Here is a 6,000-nt window from a genome sequence, read left to right on the forward strand (position 1 = left end):
AATGAGGTAGGTGTGCCTAAGGTTCAGAAGGCTTTGAAGACAGGAGAGGATCTTGGGAAGACTACGGTACAAGAGACAGTACAGGAGGAAGGAGGAAGCCCATGATGAGTTATCATGGAAAGAAGCACTTGGCTGGCATGGATGAAGAATATTAGCAAGTATTTTGGGATCATGGATGGGAGGTAGCCCTGACAGCAATGATTAAAGCAGACAGCTTGGGATGGGGGCTTCCAAGTGCTAAGGATAGTTCAGAGGGGTAATATCTGCCCTGCTCCAGGTGAAATAAGGCTATGCTGAAATCTAGCACATGTCTGGTCCTTTGTTGATTATTATAGTGGGTTAGATAATACTGCTGAAATCATTATAGGTTAATAATAAACATTATTAGCCCAATACCACTAAATTAACAGCAACAGAGTCTGGTCTACATGCTGAGTTCCAGAACAGCCAGGGTTATGGAAAGACCCTGTCTTAAAAACAAATCAAAACAATACAGTATAAAGTCAAATCATAATTTTAGAAGTTAAAGTTAAGCTTAGGGTGATAACATGCAATAATGTGAGTACTCGGGTGGCGGGCAGTAAAGCTAGAGTAAAGCAGTATGTCTCTATACGTTAGATTAAGCAGTGCTTGCGTAACAATGACACAGGCAGCAAAAACAAAATAGAGAAATTAGTCTTTACTATTAAATTTGTTTTTTTTTTGTGTGAGCTGGGTGTGGTGGCACCTGCCTTTAATCCCAGCACTCAGGAGGCAGAGGCAGGTGGCTCAGGTCGAGGTCAGCCTGGTCTACAAAGTGAGTCCAGGACAGCCACGGCTACATAGAGACCCTGTCTCAAAAAACCTAATAAATAAATGATAAATCTTAAAAAAAAAAAATTGTGCATCAAAGATTTTTCCAAATAACACATGGTATAGGAGAAAACCACTCATAAGAGATAATACCCAGAATCTATGAAGGGTTCTTACACCTTTACAGTATAAAGACAAATAATCCAATCAGAAAGTGGGCAAGTGAAATCAGGGATATAGCTCAGTGGTAGAATGCTCACCTAGTATAAAGGCAAGGCACTGGGTCCAATATAGTAATGGAAAAAAAATGTATAAAGAATTTGATGGACATTCTTCAAAAAGAATTATGACAAATGGCCAAGATACAAGGAAAAGATACTAAACATCATTAAGCAGTAGAGAATGAAAGTCAGAACCAAAATGATGTTAACAAAAATATTTATAATTTAAAATGGACGTAACAAGTGCTGAAAAAGATGAGGAAGACTAAGAACCCTCATACATTGCTTGCGATGATGAGAAGTGGTACAGCTACTGTGAAAAACAGTCTGGCAGTTTCTCAGAAAATTAAGCATGGTGATGCCATTTGGAGTAACTTCACTCCTAGGCACATACACAAGGAGGGAAAAAAAAAAAAAAAAAGAAAGAAAACATATGTTCATCAAAAAATGTGTAAATAAGTGTCATAGCAGCATTATTTATAATAGTCAAATGGTGAAACAATCCAAATGCCCACCTACCAATGAATGAATACAAAAACTGGTAAATGAAATATTTTCTAGGCACATAAAAGGAGAAAAAGATAAAAGTAATGTTTTGATACAGGCTACAACATGGATGAACCTTGAAAGAATTATACTAGATGAAGGACAGACACAAAGGCCATGTGCTTACATGAAGTGCCCAGGACAGGCAAAGCAGATAAATGGAACGAAGAGAGGAAAATGGAGTATCCATCAGTGATGAGGAAAATGTGGTCTTACACAGAGGTGATGGCTGCACAACTTTGTCTATATTAGAAGTCACTGTTTTGTAGGCCTTAAAACATGCCTGATAGGGCTGGAGAGAAGGCTCAGTGAATAAAGATGCCTACTACCAAGGCTTCTTCCCTGAGTTCAATTCCTGGGACCACGTGACAGGAGTAGAAGCAACTCCTGGAAGTTGTACTCTGGCCTCCATGTGTCCACTTGTGCATCCCTCACAACAAGTAAATACATATGCAAATAAAATGTACATAATAAAAAGTGTTAGTTAAATGGTGCATCATATAAAATTACAGTGAACAATGCAAACCCTAAGGAAAAAAATTACAGTAGCATCAGTAGAAAGACACAACAGTCTCAACCACAAACAAAATAAGCCCTGACACTGAATATCTAAGACAAAGTATTTCTGTCATCAGCTTGTTCGGATGGACAAGGAAGAACATTCTTCAAAGAGAATCAATGCTCAAAGAAACAAAGTGAGCTATTAAGCCAAACATAGTTAAAATAGGCCTAGCCCTACCCCTCTACACCATGAAAAAAAAATAGCAAAAACTTTATCAGAAAATCACTGTGGATCAGAAATGTGGGGGAAAAGGTTATGACCAAAGATGGCAATTTCTAAGGAGAATAATAAGCAATATCTAGAAATTCCAGAAATTTCCAAACTGAAAATAAGATTAAACATATTTTTTTGTGAAATTAAGAAAGGACTGATTCTGTAACATGAGTGGATTCGTCATAACCATGTCAAACCAAATTCACTTCAATTTCTACTTGGAGAGTGACTTCACTGCATGTAAGAACCACGCAGGCTCATTACCACTTAAGCACAGTGTAGGATTTGCCAATTCATTCAGAATATCCACAAAACCCAAATGTCATAAGGAGCTGACAACAAAGAATTAATGGCTGGTGAATAACCATAATGGGTGTTAATGGCCTGGTGTTACTGGAGGAAGTCCAGTTGAGCTGCATACTTCAGAGTAATTTATCTGTCACTTAAATTTTTTGTCTACAATCTGAACAAATGGGGCTGGAGAAATTGCTCAGTGGTTAAGAGCACTGGTTATTTTTCCAGAGGACCTGGGTTCAATTTCTAGCACCCACATGGCAGCTCACAACTGTCTGTAAGTCCACTTCCAGGGTATGCACACTCACACAGACATACATGTAGGCAAAACACCAAAATGCACGCATACACACAACCTGAACAAACATCTACAACATCTGCCTACTAAATATAAAGAGACAAAAAGAGTTATTAGAAAATAGGTAGTAAGTGCCTAAGTCAAATTAGGGAAATGTGGTTTAACATACTTTAATAAAAACACATGGTAGAGAAGTTCATACTACCAACACCTATTAAACTTAGTAACAAAAGTTGAAACCTAATGACTAACAATATAAAATGCAGTTTAACAGGGCTTAGCACACCTGTAATCACAATACTTGGGAGGCTGAGGACTGTCATGAGTTCAAACCAGTCTGGACTATGTAGTAAGATCCAGTCCAGTCTGGGCTACAGGATGAGACTACCTCTAAATTAATTAATCAGTGAATTGAAAGTATTTGGCTAAGTTTCTTTCTTTCTTTCTTTCTTTCTTTCTTTCTTTCTTTCTTTCTTTCTTTTCTTTTCTTTCTTTCTTTCTTTTTTTTTCTTTGTGTAGCCCTTCTGTCCTTGCAGTCACAGAGATCCACCTGCTTCTGCCTACCCCATACTGGGATTAAAAGCATGCACCACCAATGCCCAGCCATTAATATGCTTTTTTGTTCTTAGGGTTTTGTTTTTGTGTGTGTGTGTGTGTGTGTTTGTTTTTTTTTTAGTTTTTCAAGACAGGGTGTAGACCAGGCTGGCCTCAAACTCACAGAGATCCGCCTGCCTCTGCTTCCAAATGCTAGGATTAAAGGAGTGTGTCACCACAGCCAGCTCTATTTATATACTTTAAGTTACTGTTTTAAAAATAGCTTTTAGTTCAAGAGAAGTATATAAACACTCTGGTTACCTTAAAAATCAGAATACAGTTCTAGATACCATATCTAATGGGCCACTAGAGTAAATTAAGAAAAAATTAAGTCAGCCAGGTGTGCTGGTTCACACCTTTGATCCCAGCATTTGGCAGACAGAGGCAGGCAGAGCTCTAAGTTTGGGGCCAGCCACAGGACAGTCTGTGCTACATGTTAAGACCCTGTTCTCAATAATAATACTCAACTATTATTAATTGAAGGTCCAGAGAATTATTTTATATAAGAAATTATTCAATAAACTGAAATTTTCTCTTAAGAAAATGTTCGGCATATGGTAGGAAAGGGATCATTGGGAACACACTACTAGTCTTCAAATACATAAAATGGCAGTTCATGTAGGAAAGCTGATCTTGTATTTGGAAAATGCAAAACACAATGGGACTATCATAAGCTTTAATGTATGAAGAAGAGCTGGACTGCAATCTTAGTGCCATCATTTACTGTGTGTTATCTGATGCCAAGGTAAAGTTTCCTTACACTGAAATTGATACCTAACTTATAAATATATAAAAGGTAAATCTAATTAAATGCAAAATGTTTTAAAGCTCCCCCAGCATACCATCCATGATCATCCTAATTCTCTTTCTGAGTTATTCAGAGCAAAGTTTTTTTCAGAATGAAAGCTGCAAGCCAGTAGTGTGTCGGGAATTCAGGCTAGTAGTGACTAGTATTTTCTCCTTACTGAAATACAAGAGAACAGAAAGTATTAAAGTGTACCACTCGTGAAGTGCCCACTGTTATTCACAGCTATGTGCTACCTTGTGCACTCTGTATCATGAAGCTGGGTCCTCAGAGCTGCCTACGTGTGTTCTGAGATGGTAACTAGCTCCTTGGGAACTCAATTAAGTTTAAGAAACAACCATAATCCCCGGAGCCTCTTTATGGTCAGTACACATATCTGCTTCTCAAAGAAGATTCCAGAATCTAGTTATTTTATAATGTCCACGCCTACCTTCTACATGTTGTGGCATTTATGCTAGGGGCAAAATTGCAATAGAAACAAGCGATGGAAGGTAGGTTTTGGACTTGCTGGCAAAGCAAACTTTACTATGACTCTTCCTGGCAAAGATGGAGCCACGCCCTCCTACTCAGGCACACCCCAAGGCATTTTAACTATGATTTCTTTATCTAACTCTCCCCTGACCTATCATGGTTAAGATAAAACCCAGGGCCAGATTTTAACTCACATAAGTCTTTTCAGAAAAACAAAAACAAAAACAAACAAACAAACAAAAAAACCCGGCTAGGATACGTATAGCACCACGACAGGAAACCAGGTAAAAACAGTAAGCAGGAATCACGTCATCAAACAAACTCCTGGCATGCTTACCTAAGGGTACTTGCTTTACCTTAATAAACACATGCTCAGAAGCCAAAGCAGCTAAAGTCACGCTCGGTGGAGTCTAAAACGGGCAGCCGGGTTCGGCCAGTCCTCAGGATCAGGAGCACTGACCTCATCGTCACTTGGGTGACTCTGGATTCTTTGAAGGTGCATACATACATACACAGGATTCCTGGAGTCTCACTAACACGAAAGCTGAAACTGCTACACTCAGTTCTAATAATACTTGGTATCACTTGGCAATAATGTAAGAGAGAATGTCTCTGTCATTCATATTGTATGAGTTAGAAATACTTCCTGTAGTTGTCAGAACATACAATGCAGCTCCCAGTTCCCACTCTCAGCTGCCTACCTTCTCCTGAAGTTTGCCCCATTATTTGGACCAATGCCTTAGCCTCTGCACCGTCAGGACTAGGTTCTCTAACTCCCCTCAGCACCTCTCTGTTTACATCCTATCCTGTTTAACCGCCTAAGACTTAGTTCCCAACATGACTGCCACGACCACACACACACACACACACACACACACACACACACACACACACGGGCATCAGCACTTAAGAATCTTTAGACTGTCCCACAGCAGGGATCACATGTGAACTCGCTAAATAGATTTAAATAACTGGGCTTACGGCTAACAGCACCCAGTCCTGAAGAATTTATTGCATGCCAAGCCCTGTGCTAAAAGTACACTTGGATTATCTGTTTTAATCGTCAGAACTCTACACAAGTTAAGAATGATTCTTTTCCTCTGAGGAAAGAGGTGAAGCTCAAAGTAACTTCTCCAAGGTCATAAGCCTTTCAGGGCCTGCATCCAGGAAGAGCTCCGAATTCTTCAAAGTTGGATGCCTGGAT

General features: G+C 39.2%; 1 protein-coding gene across 2 annotated transcripts in view; it reads right to left on the minus strand.

The window, feature by feature from the left end:
- Positions 1-6,000, minus strand: part of Slain2 (SLAIN motif family member 2) — a 76,583-nt gene that overhangs the window by 68,961 nt on the left and 1,622 nt on the right. The gene's annotated exons all lie outside the window — the stretch shown is intronic.

This window comes from Psammomys obesus, unplaced genomic scaffold (assembly GCF_907164565.1).
Source record: "Psammomys obesus unplaced genomic scaffold, mPsaObe1.curated_primary_1811, whole genome shotgun sequence".
In the NCBI taxonomy this organism is placed as follows: Eukaryota; Metazoa; Chordata; class Mammalia; order Rodentia; family Muridae; genus Psammomys; species Psammomys obesus.